Source organism: Cajanus cajan, chromosome 1 (assembly GCF_000230855.2).
Source record: "Cajanus cajan strain Asha chromosome 1, NIPB_CcT2T_4, whole genome shotgun sequence".
Taxonomy (NCBI): domain Eukaryota; kingdom Viridiplantae; phylum Streptophyta; class Magnoliopsida; order Fabales; family Fabaceae; genus Cajanus; species Cajanus cajan.
The window spans coordinates 55,677,704-55,695,325 of NC_138517.1; positions in this window are offsets into that span (position 1 = coordinate 55,677,704).

A 17,622-nucleotide genomic window follows, 5' to 3' on the forward strand; every position below is an offset into this window, starting at 1 on the left:
TTGAATCAATTCTCTTCACCGAAGTCACCTAGGAGAAAACTCTTCTCCAATTCACCTTGAGCCTTTCTCTTTGTAGATTTAGGAATCCCTACTTCTATCCGAGACTCTTGGCTTATCTTTGGCTACATTTGCTTCAACGGATTTGTTCCCCATCCTTGCATCAATCTCAAGGATCCGCAGAGAAGCCTTGAACAAGGTCCATGGAGTTTTCCACCTGAAGGCTCCATCAAGTGGTATCTAGAGCAAGGTTTCATCAAGAGATAAGTGTTGAGCATAGGAGAGCTTGAAGCCTAAAGGAGTTTTGATGATCACAACACACTACTAGAAAAATTAATATTTGTGACGAATTTTGTGACGCAAAAAATAGCATCGCTAATAGTGACGCATTTTCTGAGGGAATTTTAAGTTTTGTGACGGAGTAGAATTTATTGAATTTTGTGACGGATTTTGTGACGGAATATATTCTGTCTCTAAAAATCCGTCACAAATTTCGTCACTGAATCAAAAAAAAAAATTTGTGAAGGATTTTGTGACGGAAAAATTTTCGTCTCTAAAAATCCGTCACAAATTGCATCGCTAAATAAAAAAAAATGTTTGTGAAAGATTTTGTGCGGAATGGACTTCGTCTCTCAAAAATCCGTCACAAATTTCGTCACTAAAATGAAAATATTTAGTGACGGATTGTTCCCTCTCAAAATTCCGTCACAAATAGGTTATTTAAGTTAACATATACTATAATTTTTATTAATGTAACAAATGATATATATTTATTATTACTAAATAAATAAAATTTATATATTATTAATAATTTAATATTGCTAATAAATTAATATCAATAATATTTTTAGTATATTTATAGATAAATTGATAATTTGATAAATATAACTTAGTATATATTAATATACTTTTACAAAAATATAAATATAGTAGATATATAAGATATGTATATTTATATTTTTGTAAAAGTATATTAATATATAATAAGTTATATTTATCAAATTATTAGTTTATGTATAAATATACTAATAATATTATTGATATTAATTTATGAATAATATTATAAAAATATAATATATATATATATATATATTTTATGTATTTATTAATAATAAATATATATCATTTGTGTGACACCCTCTACCCCACATACCATAACACAAATAACAAAAATTGAATAACATAATCTTTTTCATAATTGAAATACCAAAGATGTTTAATTCAAATCAAAACTCATGTATTTGTGGAATTAAATAGATATTGATACATCTCACGCAACAAGGAATACAACAGAACAATCAAAAAGCAAAATATAACTTACATAGTTTACTTGTTTATCTCAGGTTCTCTAATCCATACAATAAACATCTTACTCATATAATTGTCTCTTACAATTGCATTCCCTTATGGTGTGTTTGGATGAGTAATTTTACAAATTCAAGGAATTTGAAATTCTTGATATTTGAATTACTTTGATTTCAATTTCTATCATTGTTAAAATATTTTGTTTGGATAAGTCAATTCAATTTTTTTTAAATTTTAAATTGTTAATTTGGATATGATAATATGATTCTATCATGATAAAATTGCTTTTAAAAAGATATTTATATGTCGAGATTTTTAAATAAAATTTTATAAAAAAAATGTTAACCAATTTTTAAATATTTAATAATTTTAAAAATTAATTTAGATAATATTTAATAATTTTTAAAGTATTTTTGAATATTCAATAATTAAAAATATGAAGATATAAGATAAAATATATATAGTGAAATAAGGGGAAAAAAATATGAGGAATTTCAAATTGTTACATTTTTGGGAGAATTTGAAATTCTACTATTTCAAAGAATTTCACAAAATGCTCTGGTAATCGATTACAACACATGGTAATCGATTACAACGGTTTAGTTTTAAAATGATTGGAACATTGTAAAGTTTAAATTCAAATTTTGAAATTTTCATCTTCTGGTAATCGATTACATAAAACGGGTAATCGATTACCAGAGCACGTTTTAAAGAGTGACTTTGAACATATGAGATTCATCCTTTGGTAATCGATTACCAGTCTCTTAAAAACAATAATTGTCTTATTAAAACTCAAAATATTGAAAACCTTTATTTTCAAAACCTTATTAATATAAATCATATTTGGGTTTTCTTTGAAATTCTTTATTTTAAATGGCCAAGAACTTTATGCAATATTTCTAAAGATTTATTTTTACATATTAAGCTAGGTTGACAAGACTTATCTAAAATATTTTGAGATTTTTGTTTCTTGGTCACCTTGCTTTAACTTGACATCTTGTTTTCTTTAACTTCTTTGGCATCATCAAAATCCTTTAGATACGTTCTTCCACATTCTCCGCCTTTTTGATGATGACAACATATTGTAGATGGAAAGAAACATAAAACAGTGTATATCGATCACTCCCCCTTAGTCTCCCCCTTAATAAATCATTGTTTGATGTTAATTTTTATATTGTAAAAATTTGACTTTAAATAAACAGTTGTAATGATCAGATTAAATTGTTCAATTCAAAATATCTAATATTTGATCAGGACCCTTCTTTCTTTTTCTCTCCCCCTTTGACAACATCAAAAGGAATGAGACAATATATAAAAAAAAATTGAATAAGATAAACAAACACCATTCAGAAACAAAAGTAAAATATGTCCTATGAGCAAAATAGTCAGAGTCAAGCGAGCAGAATTAATCTAAAACATACTAATCAAAGATCCAGAAATTGACTAAAAAATAGTCCAAAACATAAGATAAACTAAAATAGCAAATAACAGAATTAGAGTCAACTAGCTACTCAGAAGGGCGTCTAAGAGATTTTACTTCCTCCTCAAGACGAGTCATGCGAGTGTCAAGAGAATCAAAATGTTCACCAACATAGAACCGGAGATCTCTAATTTCATTGAGAACATCCGAGAGAAGTGATGATGAAGGATCTTGAGGAGGTGGTGACGGAGTTCGATCGTCAGTGTCTACTGCTTGAAAATCCCGCTTCCTGACCCAGGTGTTGTCCAGTGTTTTCTTGTACCCAAAGGAAGCAATTGCATTTGCTCCAATCTCAAAGACCCTCTTAACTGGAACCCAGGTTTCATCTTCCAAAGGAACTTTAAAATGTTCCAAAATAGTAGTTACAAAATGTGGGTATGGAAGAGAAGCATTAACCTGCAAGGCCTTCTTCATTCGACTCCTAATCAGATGAGCCCAGCTAAATTCCCGGCCAGTGATTAGAGCCCATATCAAAATTAAGTCCTCTTCTGAAGCCTGTGCAAGGTTAGTTGTGCGTGGAAACAGTACTCGAACAATTATGTAATGCATGATTCTATAATCAAATTTCATTGAGCCAGCCAATAATCTTCCAGTCATGTCAACATTATCCACACAAATCATACTTCGGGCATTGGGATGGGAATATTCTGCTTTCCATGTATCTGGTATCGTTCCCTCGAACAAAGTACCTTGATCTTTTAATTTTGATAAATCCCGGAACAGAGACTGATTTATCACTATTGGAATCTTTTTAACCTCACTATAAAGAACTCCATTCCTAATTTCCAAATTGCTGTAAAAGACCCTAACTAATTCTGGATAAACAGGGTTTTTCATAGCCATAAAATCCACTAACCCAGAATTCTTAAAAATCGTATAACACTCAAAAGATTCATCCTCAAAAAAATCAATACTGATATATTTGGGATCAACAATATTTCTCTCAGAAAATAACTGGTAGTACTTATCTCTTTGTTCGTCTGTGGAGAACAGAGCGAGAGCACGTCTAGTGTACGAAATGGGATTCGTAGGAGTAGGGGCGTCGTCGGAGGGAAGCTGTTGGCGGTGCCTGGCGGTGGTTGAACGTGACGAAGAACCCTTATGACGTTTGGATGATTCTGCCATTTGAGTGATTGTTTTGAAAAATGCAATTGGTAGAGTTGAAGAGACTTGAAAACGAAGAAGAATGGAACAAATGGGGCTCAATTTGGTTAAGATTTGAGGAAGATATGGGGATTTGAAGATGTTAGGGCGCGAAGGGTTTTGGGGATTTTTCGTGAGGAAGAAGACGAACTGCACGAATATAAGTGCAGATGCGCCGTGTAATCGATTACATGTATATCGTAATCGATTACACCTTTTTCAGATTATGTGCATTTTGCCACTGGTAATCGATTACATGCCATGGTAATCGATTACACTTTACCCAAATAAGTGAATTTGCACTGGTAATCGATTACACTACTCGGTAATCGATTACATATATCAGAACAAGCAAACACGCACTGGTAATCGATTACATGACCATGGTAGGCCACTAGGCCAAAAGCTATAGCTGATAGTCAAGGCGCAACTCTTTTTACTTAAGAGCGTAGAAGCCCAAGTTTGAGAACGGCCCGTTTTGGGCTACTTAAAAATTAAAATATTACAAAAATTAATTTTCATAAATATTCATTATTAAAATACTAATAATTATTAAAAACCTTTAAAACATTCTATAAAAGTCATTAAAATAACTATAAGAAGATAATGTCGACAAATATAAAATAAATAATAATTAAATAATTTAATTATTTATTGAAAAATATCTTTCTAATTTCATATACCTGAACAAGAGCTGTCAAAACGGGCCAGCCCGGCCTGTTTGGCCCTGCCCACCTCAACCCACTTTTTAAGTGGGCCAACCCAGCCCGGCCCACCAAAGTTTATTACCTAAATTTTTCTAGCCCGGCCCGGCCCACCACGGGTTGGTGGGCTAAACGGGCCGCCCACCAACCCACCTTATTTATTTAAAAAAAATTATAATTTAAAATAAATTTCAATATAAAATAATATTTAATCTAAAGTAAAAATTATTAAACTAAGTATCATGGGTACAACATTAAAATTAAATTAATAAGTGTGCAACTTTAAAAAATTAAAACAAAAAAAATATAAAATCTTTCATGAGAGTGATTATTCATAAATATTAAATTTTATTAGAGGTTTGGATAGATAAATTTATAGTAATTTTATATTATTTAATAACATTGATTTTATCTTTATCTATAAAAAAATGATATCTTATTAAAATAATGCATATATAATAATAAATAGTTAAGTGAGTTGTTAGTGGGTTTAGGGGATGGGTTGGTAAGTGGGTCAGGTGGGCCGCTCGGCCCACCATGGGTTCAACCCGGGTGGGCCGGGTCAAAAGTGGGCCAGGTCACATTTTTTGACCCATCATAAATTTTTTTATTTTTTTGTCCCGGCCCGGCCCGTTTTCAAGGTGGGCCGGGTTGACCCACGGGCTGGAGCCCACTTTGACAGCTCTAACAAGCAAACACACACTGGTAATCGATTACATGACCATGGTAGGCCACTAGGCCAAAAGCTACAGCTGATAGTCAGGGCGCAACTCTTTTTACTTAAGAGCGTAGAAGCCCAAGTTTGAGAACGGCCCGTTTTGGGCTACTTAAAAATCAAAATATTACAAAAATTAATTTTCATAAATATTCATTATTAAAATACTAATAAATATTAAAACCTTTAAAACATTCTATAAAAGTCATTAAAATAACTATAAGAAGATAATGTCCACAAATATAAAATAAATAATAATTAACTAATTTAGTTATTTATTGAAAAATATCTTTCTAATTTCATAATTTTTAATTTTAAAATTTAAATTTTTAGTTAAAAATAAAAAAATTTAAATTTTTTGTTAATAAAATAATATCCTTTAATCTCTTAATTTTTATGTTTAAAAGCAAACTTATAAAATAATCTAATTTAGATTTATGAAAGAAATAAGCACAACCTAAAAAATGGAGATATTTTATTTTGCATGAAAGTTATTAATATGACAGGTATTACTCGATCTTGTGTTTTCAAGTATCCTAATATTGTGAAAAATATGAGTTAGAATTGATTTAAATGAATAAATATTAGAACTATATATTCAAATGTATCACAAAGAAAAAGGAAGGGAAATAACATACACTACAAGAAAAACCCAAAATATCATTATTAATTAAAATAAGGGAGGAAAAAGTTAATTTATGTTAAGCAAATTAATTACATGCGTCTATCATTTGTTTCTAATTAATTACAAATATATACTATGTCATTTTTATGAAAAATGAATTTCATTCATCTTTGATTTTGAAAATAAGAATTTTTCAATTCATTTTTTAAAATTATTACTTAAAGTTGATATATATTTTAAATGATAGTGCATGATATTTAATTAATATATATATATATATATATATATATATATATATATATATATTTCAAAAGTTGAAATGAAATAAGAGATCAAATCTATTGATATTTGTATTAATAATTTATTTTCTCTTAATATATAGTATATAAATAGTTTTATATTATATAAGTAGTAATTGTATGTGCCACTATTAAATAAATAAATAAGAAAATGAATACTTTCTTAAAAATTTGAGAATATATATATACAACGTCATTTAGAAAAACTTCAAGTAGGGGTCAATGTAACTTTTCCTAGCTAGATTAAATGTTCTTTATTTAAAAATTAAAACATTATATTTAAAATATTTACACTAAATAATTATTTTTGTTCTTAATCTTGATTGATTTAAAAAATATCTCTCCAAGTTGTAGTAATTTATTAAATTTTCATTTTATTAATTGATTTATGTATTTTATATTTAAGTAGTAAATCAGTAAAATATAGGTAATGAGTATAAATATATGAGTATTATATTTAAAAATTCAATGAATCTATATATAAAAATTATAAATAAGTAGATTGTTAATTATAAAGGTAAGTATATAAATAAAGATTAATTAAATATATATATTATTATTCATAATATAATTAATTGTCAAGCGGTGTGTAATATTTAATATATAAAAGTTAGACCCGGTATCAGTGTTAGTATAACCTGTTTGTCTCTATATATATATATAGAAAGAGAGACAGAGAGACTGAGAAAATGAATGGAAGAAAAAATAGTTAAATATATAGTTGTTTGATTATCTATATAGTAATATAGATAAAGGGAAAATATATTACGTCATCTTGTAACTGATTTTTGTCTCCAAAATAATGGATAATATTATAACCCTCAATTCTTAAGAAATAGATAAATAAATTTTAATTATTAATTTTACTTTTTATTAAAAGATTTAAAGACATGAAGTGTATATAATGGTATGTGATAACCTAATTTAATATATCCTTTTACTCCAACAGTAAGTTTACATAGACTTACTTCATTCAATAACTCATGTTCAACATTAAATTTTAACGATCAAACTGTTCAATTTAAAATTGTTAATGCATAGATCAAATTTGCAAATTTTTAGAAAATTTGAAAATCATTTGATACTTCATTTCATTAATTCAAATTGACGGATAATCATAAAATTATTTTATACATTGATTAAAATTAATGAAACGAAGTACCAAATGATTTTTAAATTTTCTAACAATTTACATATTTGATCCATGCATTAAGAACTTTAAATTGAACGGTTAGATCATTGAAATTTGATAGAGAAAATGAGATATTGAATGGAGTAAGTCTATGTAACTCTTAGAGTAAAAAGATCCATCCTCTTTTATATATAAAAAGATAAATAAAAGTATATATAATTTCAATATATTATTGTAAATTTAATATAATTATAATAATAATAATTTTATTATCTTTTTATTTAATTTATTGTAAAATAATTAAAATATTTAATTTAGCATCATAAAAAAATAACCATTATAAAATATAATTTAATTAATTTCATTATTTATTATAATACTTTTAGTTATTATATTCGTAAAAACATTATATTTTAAAATTTTAGTTAATTTATTATCATTTGCTCACATTATTAAAAAGTGATAAAATATAAATAATTTTGAATTAATTTAATAAAATAAAAACTTGGAAATATATATTTAAAATCTGTAACAATTTCATAAATATAAATATTTAATTAATTTTAATATATACTAAATTTATTATCAAAAAATGTATTATGATTTTAGTTATAATTTTTATTATCTTTTAATTTAATATTGAATATGTTTTGATTATAAAACATAGTAAATAAAATCTAAATTTGATAAAAATATTTAATTAATTTTAATATATAATAAATTTATTATCAAAATATTTATTATAATTTGAGTTATAATTTTTTATAATCTTTTGGTTTAATAATGTCTAAAGTTGGCATGAATTTGGCTTAGTTTTTTTCATTTTCGAGCTCCCGCTATTTTTTGGGCTCCTGCTATTTTTTTCACTTTGGGGCTCATAAACCCGCTCAAGAGGAACCAGTGGAACACATCTCCTTCCGAAAGACTTCGTAACAGAGCTCTTGCCCTAGCAGACATTCGGGAAAGACGCCTCCCTCGCCAGCCACGACGCCTCCTTCTCTGTTAGGTATTTCATCGCTTCTCTACTCTATTTGTGGCTTTCTTCGCTTCTCTGCTCTTATGAGATGAAAACCTCATTTTGGAAAATCTCGCTTATGTTTGAAGGTGACTCTTCCCTTGGCAGAGCAATAAACTCTGATTCTATCTTCTATTATTTAATTTCTTTGTTACTTGTTGTTTTTATTGTTACGGGGGACCTATGACATTGTGTTACTTCTGAATTAGCATAATTAACAGCTTATTGAATAAGGTCCTGTTTGGATAAGATTTTTCACAAGCACTTCTGAATTGAAAATAAGAAGTTAAAATGAATTGACTTATATACCTCAGTTTTTTGAGAAGCTAGATGATAGAGCTTCTATAAAAGTTAAGTTGCATAAAAATTTGATTTTACTTATGGTAGATGCTCAATTCATTTTTCTTTATTATTTTCTTTACATATAAGTGTTTCTAGAAAAGTTTATCCACTTAACACGAGTGTTTATAAATAAGCAGTTATGTGCTAGTTGTTTCTATGATTGAAGAGGAAAAAGAGTTAAACTGTTTGTTGTTAGCTGGTCTTGAGAAGTCATCCCGGAGAACTTGTTAAAATAAGTTGAAAAGTGAAAACAGTTTTATGAATATATGAGAAGTTATTTTCATAAATTCCTTCAAATACTTGTGTCATAACATAAACCTAAATAAGTTGTGGATAAGCTTTTTGGAACACACCCTAAAGAATGGTTGGTGTAACACCCCAATTTTCAAAAAGGTTATTATTATTATTATTAGATGGTATTTGGTCATAATTATTTTAATAATTATAGAGGAATATTATTTTGTACGTTTTAAATAATTATTATTTTGGACAATTATTTTGTACGTATTAAATAAGTATTTTTATTAGCATTTTTAAATAAATATTTATATGTTTTAAGAGAAGGTTGATTTTATATGATATTTTGTTATTGAAATTATATTATTATATTTAGGGTCAGAAATATATTATTATTATAGAGAAAAAATATTTTATAATATACATGTATTTATTTTATTTAATTATTTTGAGGAAAATTAGAAGTGGGTTAGAAGAGAAGGAAAATGGGTTGGGTTGACCCAGTCCAATGGATTAATTTTAAGAAAGGAGTCAGGTGGTGTTAACCCTATCTGCCTCATTTGCGTTCTGAAGGGTTAGGGAAAAAAAGAGGAGAAACAAAGAGCTCTAAGGAAGAGTACTCAGGAACGATCTTAGATCACACCAAGACCATTCATCTTCTGCTCATCCAGGTACGGGGGAGATGGGTTTCTTCATATGTGAATATAGGGGTGTTCGGGTAGTGAGGGCAATCCCTAAGTCCCTCTAGGAACTCTATTTAAAATTCTGAACGATTATCTGTGCAATCGATGTTCTAAATTCTTAATTCATTTGGAAGAACTTATTTCTTGAATTGTCTTTGAATTCCATTGGGGCTTTCTTGTTAATTCTTTATCCTTAAATTTGATGACTTGAATTTTATGTGTTAAGAAGAGTTTAGATTTTTTTTTTGTAAAACCAATGGAAACCAATTTTTTAGGCTTGAGATGTGTTTGGATTGATTTGGAACGTATAAAGAATATAAATGGAGTCAAACTGAACCAACGGGGTGTAGAAGTAGTGAAAATTGGTAAAAACCATGTTGAAACTCGTAAAACGCAGGTTTAATTTCACAGAGGGGAGTCTGGGCAGAGATTTGGGCGCTCAGCGCCAGTTTTGGGCGTCGGGCGTCGGGACCCCGACATACGTTTGTAATTTTGCGATATCTTTCTGAGTAGTTATCCAAATCGAGTGCCGTTTGTTTTTTTAGAAACTACACATCGGGGGCTACCATTTAGACACAAGAATCGTGTAAACATATTAATATTTGATCAAGTTATGTGAGTTGCAATTTGAGCCTTCCAATCTGTGTGCGAACCACAACATCAATTTTTGTGAGCCCTGAATGGTAACCTAAACGACTTTATTAGGATTTGTGTTCTTCATGAAAGTTGTAGATATTGATGTTAGGATTCTAATGGAGTTGGGATCACTTAGAAAGGATATGTATATCTCGAGTTATGGTTAAATTATTAACTGAATGTCATAGATATTGTGATGTGTGTGAAGAATTATGTAAAATTTGTGGTCTATGATGTTGATAACTTAATGATAGGTACCTAGCATGTGAGGATGATATTGCATGGATTGTTATTGACATGTGATGATGTTATATAATGGAGATGCATTAATTATGAGTTACGTGGGATGCATGAGTTGCATGAGACTTATGAGTTGCATGTGGTGCTTGAGAAGCCAGACGTGGCTATATTGCATTGGACCCTGGGCCCAGAGAGGGGTTGAGACAGGGGGGACCATGACGGGAGGCATTCCATGCGTGGGCCGTTGGGTGTTTAACTGCGCAGCTCACTGGCCACAGAGGGTTTAACGGTGGGTGGATTGCCTTTGCACGGGCCGCTGGGTGTTTAACCGTGCAACATACCGGCCCTGGGAGGGTGTGAGAACGGTATGCCCGCATTGGCAACAACTAAGGGAATTGACGAGGTACGCCCATTGTGCGGAGTGCCAAGTTGAGACTCTTAGGAGAGGAGATGTGTATGAGCATATAGTGAGCATGTGTATGAAAGCTTGTATGATTGAAAAAAAATGATGTTTGGTAATTATATGAGATGTATTTGTTGTTTATAGTTAATGATGATATTTTGGTGCACGGTGTGGGGTGGGAATTGGGTAGCTCTATGTTCATATATGATGTTATCTATCTCTCACCGTCCTGTTTTTATGTGGTTTTCTTTTAGGTGAAGATGAAGGCACTCATAGTGTTGAGTTCTAAAGGGAAAGGGTTCTGCTCTGATAGGATGTGACATTGGGGCATGAATTTAGGATGCTTTAGTTATGAATTGTTATTTGTCGTTTGAGGAGACTTATTTTTAGGAGTTTTATATTCACCTTATATTTGTAAATTCTGGATCCCTTTCATTTTTCTTTAGAGACCTTGATAATTTTCTTTTAAGAGTAAAACTTTATTATTATTATTATTATTATTTCTATTTATTTCAAGACTTGTGAACCTATGAGTTTTTATTAAAATATGTGGACCCTTCTTGATGTTATATTTATTGAATTATTCTTATTGTTGTTACTTATCTATTATGGGGTAGAAGGGTGTCACATTTAGTGGTATCAAAGCAGGTCGATCCAATCGGTCGTGAGTTATGAGTCTACTATGCTTGTTTGGTAGATGAATGATGGAATATGTTTTGCTTTATGATGAGGATAATGATGATGATGATGATGTTTCCCTTGTGTTGTTAGTGTTGTGCTTACACTTATATTGTTTTCTCAGAATTTGGCTGAAAGACATGATATAGCTTAGTTGAGGCTATTCATGATTGCTTATTTGTTTTGATACTTCTTGCTTACGTAAGAAGTAGTGGTTGAGTGGTATCGCTCGTATTGCAAGCATATGTGCCAGTAGTAGTGGACGAAGCCTTGCTAATCAACTAGAAATTATTGGGACCTTAGATTTGGGTGAGACATTGATTTGTCGAGAGTTTACGGTTAATGGAGTTTCTAGAATCTATAGTTGTAGCGATTGAATCCAAGGAGGTTGTATATGAGAATTGGAGTTTTGGTATCCTTGATGAGAGATTGAAATGTTGGTAATTCCCTTGAGTGTTGGTGTTGGCATGTTTACCGTTTATGGTTTAGGTAGCATGTGAGTTTTATTTTCTAAGTCTGTTGTGCTAAATATGTGAGTTGTTTGGTTTAGGATCGTAGTGGGAAGCTTGAATATGAAGTTGAGGTGTGAGTTTGGAAGGGTTGATGTATTTTTGTGGCCTTAGATATATTGATATACTATTGTTGTTTGGTGTAGAGGATATTTTCGCTGCAGTTTTGTTGTGCCATTATGACTACCATATTGACAGATTTAGATTTTATGATCTTCATAAAAGTTGTAGCCTTAGACGTTATCTTTCCAATGGAATTGGAATCAGGTAAAACGGAGGTCTAGAACTCCAGTTATAGCTACTTTGGTGATCAAAGGTCTAGCTGTAAGCGCCGAATATATCTGCTGCGGTTTTTGAAATTTTTAGCTAAGAAGAGGATCTTTTAGAATTTTATGTCTTCATAAGAGTTTTAACTTATTCTCTTATCTTTCTTTTGAGATAGGTTTGAGATCATTTGGATGAGTATAACTCTCTAGGTATCATTTTCTTTGATCATTGTTGAAGGGATATGTATGGTGTCATGATATTTTTGAATCGTTAGACAATGCAAGGATAAAAATTGATTTTGTCATGATTCTAAGATGTTAGGTGGATTGAGAGGTTGTTTAAGATTGTATGATGTTATGTGGTAAAGTTGATTCATGCTTTATGGTGTAAACGATGATTGATTCGTATATGCTTAGGGATAGTATATATGAAGATTTTAAAGTAGGTATTCTAATATGATTTGATATGCATGTATGTATATATGAGGATAGATGACTTTATGGATCAATTAGTGGATGTTTGTGTATTAATGAGATTGATCTTAGGATGTGATATCACCATATTAAGAGTTAAGTGTGAAGATATATCCAAGATAAATTTAGGATAGATTATCTAAGTATGATTTTTGACTGTATGAGATGAGTGTTCTAGGCCATGTAATTTTCTGGCGGAGGTATAACGTAGATCTATCTAAGATAGAAGTTGTGCTTAAGTGAGAGATACATGAGTCTATTAGCGAGGTTATGAGTTTCTTGGATTGGCTCATTGTTGTTGGATATTTATTGAGTAACTTTCTAAGATAGCATTACCTTTGAACATATTGAGTAAGAAGAGTGTTATTTTTGTGTGAGATAGTAAGTGTGATAGTAGTTTCCAAATTCTTAAGGAAAGATCGACTAGTGCGCTAGTGTGAGAATTGGCCGATCTTAGTAAGCCTTTTGTGATATATAGTTATGCTTCTAAAGATATGTTTGGGAGGAGTATTGTGACAAGAAGGAAAGGTAGTAGGTTATGATTTTAGGCAATTGAAAATTCATGAGAGGAATTTTCTTATCTATGACCTTGAGTTAGTAGCTTTAATATTTATACTAAGATTTGGAGACATTATGTATATGATTCTAAGCTTGAAGTATTTTTTGATCGTTAGAGCCTTAATTATCTGTTGACTGAGTAGTTAATTATGTGACTAAAGAGATAGTTTAATTTCTAGAGGACTAATATTTCAAACTTAGTTGTTAATTGAGTAAAGCTATTGTGGTGACCGATGTTTTGTGTAGGAAACCTTTATATTTATCTTCCCTTATGATTAGAGAGATGAATCCTTTTGGCTCAAATTAGAAATTTAAGTTTGGCTTATAAGGTTACTCTTAGTAGTGTGAGACTAAGTATGACTTGAGTAACGAATGGATTGTTGAAGGAAATTGGAGAAGCACAATTTTGGTGACAAGATATGAGGCTATAGGATAAGGTGATGCATAAGAGTTTGACTTGGGTGTAGATGGAGTGGTGAAATTAGAGATCTGATATGTATACCTAGTGAACTTACGCTTAGGTGCTTAATCTTTAGAGATGATCATAGAAGTAAAACCAATGTTGTAGCAGATGCCTTGATTATGATAACCTCTGGTATATCGTTTATGATGATTTAAGGGTTAGATTTGATTGAAGAATTTAGAGACTTATGCTTTGTGTGTGAGATTATCCTTAGTAGCATTGAATTGATTATGTTGAAAGTGACTAGTGAATTAATGGATGAGATTAGAGAAGCCTAGGAGTTAGAGCCTTTCTTAGAGAACCAAGTGGAAAAGATTGGTAGGAGTGTAGATAATTTTTTTGAGTAGAATCGATGTTATTTTGAGGTGCAAGAACAAATTTGGGTGCTTAGTAACCTTCAATTAAGAAAGATGATTTTAGAGGAAGGACATTCATTTAGGAGCTACTGAGATGTATCGGGACCTTAGGAGGATGTATCAGAGTGGTGCAGCGGAAGCGTGGTGGCCTAAGGTGAAGAGAGGAGTAGAGAAATTGTATGCTCGTGTTTAGTATGCAAGAAATCTTTTGGAATTTTGTAGCACTTAGACGTCCCATTTTGGAACTGTAATGGTGAGTGGATAGACCTTAATTGTAGGTTTGTCTGAGATACTTAAGAGATCGATTCTATTTGTGTTTTAGTGGATAGACTCGCCAAGTTTACTTGTTTTACCTTTAGATATCCTTTGGTGAAATTGATAGAGTTGTACATCAATAAGGTAGTGAGGTTGCATAAGGATTAGAAAGTAAGAAGAGAGAAGTCTACCATTACAAAAATTTCGGGGACGAAATTTCTTAAAGGAGAGAAGTATTGTAACACCCCAATTTTCAAAAAGGTTATTATTATTATTATTATTAGATGGTATTTGGTCATAATTATTTTAATAATTATAGAGGAATATTATTTTGTACGTTTTAAATAATTATTATTTTGGACAATTATTTTGTACGTATTAAATAAGTATTTTTATTAGCATTTTTAAATAAATATTTATATGTTTTAAGAGAAGGTTGATTTTATATGATATTTTGTTATTGAAATTATATTATTATATTTAGGGTCAGAAATATATTATTATTATAGAGAAAAAATATTTTATAATATACATGTATTTATTTTATTTAATTATTTTGAGGAAAATTAGAAGTGGGTTAAAAGAGAAGGAAAATGGGTTGGGTTGACCCAGTCCAATGGATTAATTTTAAGAAAGGAGTCAGGTGGTGTTAACCCTATCTGTCTCATTTGCGTTCTGAAGGGTTAGGGAAAAAAAGAGGAGAAACAAAGAGCTCTAAGGAAGAGTACTCAAGAACGATCTTAGATCACACCAAGACCATTCATCTTCTGCTCATCCAGGTACGGGGGAGATGGGTTTCTTCATATGTGAATATAGGGGTGTTCGGGTAGTGAGGGCAATCCCTAAGTCCCTCTAGGAACTCTATTTAAAATTCTGAACGATTATCTGTGCAATCGATGTTCTAAATTCTTAATTCATTTGGAAGAACTTATTTCTTGAATTGTCTTTGAATTCCATTGGGGCTTTCTTGTTAATTCTTTATCCTTAAATTTGATGACTTGAATTTTATGTGTTAAGAAGAGTTTAGATTTTTTTTTTTGTAAAACCAATGGAAACCAATTTTTGAGGCTTGAGATGTGTATGGATTGATTTGGAACGTATGAAGAATATAAATGGAGTTAAACTGAACCAACGGGGTGTAGAAGTAGTGAAAATTGGTAAAAACCTTGTTGAAACTCGTAAAACGCAGGTTTAATTTCACAGAGGGGAGTCTGGGCAGAGATTTGGGCGCTCAGCGCCAGTTTTGGGCGTCGGGCGTCGGGACCCCGACATACGTTTGTAATTTTGCGATATCTTTCTGTGTAGTTATCCAAATCGAGTGCCGTTTGTTTTGTTAGAAACTAGACATCTGGGGCTACCATGTAGACACAAGAATCGTGTAAAACTATTAATATTTGATCATGTTATGTGAGTTGCAATTTGAGCCTTCCAATCTGTGTGCGAACCACAACATCAATTTTTGTGAGCCCTGAATGGTAACCTAAACGACTTTATTAGGATTTGTGTTCTTCATGAAAGTTGTAGATATTGATGTTAGGATTCTAATGGAGTTGGGATCACTTAGAAAGGATATGTATATCTCGAGTTATGGTTAAATTATTAGCTGAATGTCATAGATATTGTGATGTGTGTGAAGAATTATGTGAAATTTGTGGTCTATGATGTTGATAACTTAATGATAGGTACCTAGCATGTGAGGATGATATTGCATGGATTGTTATTGACATGTGATGATGTTATATAATGGAGATGCATTAATTATGAGTTACGTGGGATGCATGAGTTGCATGAGACTTATGAGTTGCATGTGGTGCTTGAGAAGCCAGACGTGACTATATTGCATTGGACCCTGGGCCCAGAGAGGGGTTGAGACAGGGGGGACCATGACGGGAGGCATTCCATGCGTGGACCGTTGGGTATTTAACTGCGCAACTCACTGGCCACAGAGGGTTTAACGGTGGGTGGATTGCCTTTGCACGGGCCGCTGGGTGTTTAACCGTGCAACATACCGGCCCTGGGAGGGTGTGAGAACGGTATGCCCGCATTGGCAACAACTAAGGGAATTGACGAGGTACGCCCATTGTGCGGAGTGCCAAGTTGAGACTCTTAGGAGAGGAGATGTGTATGAGCATATAGTGAGCATGTGTATGAAAGCTTGTATGATTGAAAAAAATGATGTTTGGTAATTATATGAGATGTATTTGTTGTTTATAGTTAATGATGATATTTTGGTGCACGGTGTGGGGTGGGAATTGGGTAGCTCTATGTTCATATATGATGTTATCTATCTCTCACCGTCCTGTTTTTATGTGGTTTTCTTTTAGGTGAAGATGAAGGCACTCATAGTGTTGAGTTCTAAAGGGAAAGGGTTCTGCTCTGATAGGATGTGACATTGGGGCATGAATTTAGGATGCTTTAGTTATGAATTGTTATTTTTCGTTTGAGGAGACTTATTTTTAGGAGTTTTATATTCACCTTATATTTGTAAATTCTGGATCCCTTTCATTTTTCTTTAGAGACCTTGATAATTTTCTTTTAAGAGTAAAACTTTATTATTATTATTATTATTATTATTATTTCTATTTATTTCAAGACTTGTGAACCTATGAGTTTTTATTAAAATATGTGGACCCTTCTTGATGTTATATTTATTGAATTATTCTTATTGTTGTTACTTATCTATTATGGGGTAGAAGGGTGTCACAGTTGGCAAATTATGTCTTCTGCCCTAGAATTGTAATTTGTATACAGATTACAGGCCATAAGGGACTGTAGTAATAGGAGATGGTTTGGGGGGCTTTTTCATGATTTATTATTATTTTAATGTTTTCTAGTTATGTTTATGAGGATTTGATTACAATAAATTGTAAATTGTGCAAACTGTTTAGCAAAAATATATAATGCTGCCACTTTTTGTGTTGTTTGAAACACTGCTTGTTGGTCCATTACCTTATGAAGAAATATGTAGCAAAAGAAAAAAAAAGGGTAGAATCTTCATTGATGGCAATTTTGTTTTGTTATAGCTGAGGTTGTGACAGGGTCAGCTGCATGCCTTGGTCGAGGTCTGTCTTGTGTCTGCGTACAAAGAAGAGATAGTGATGCTTCTA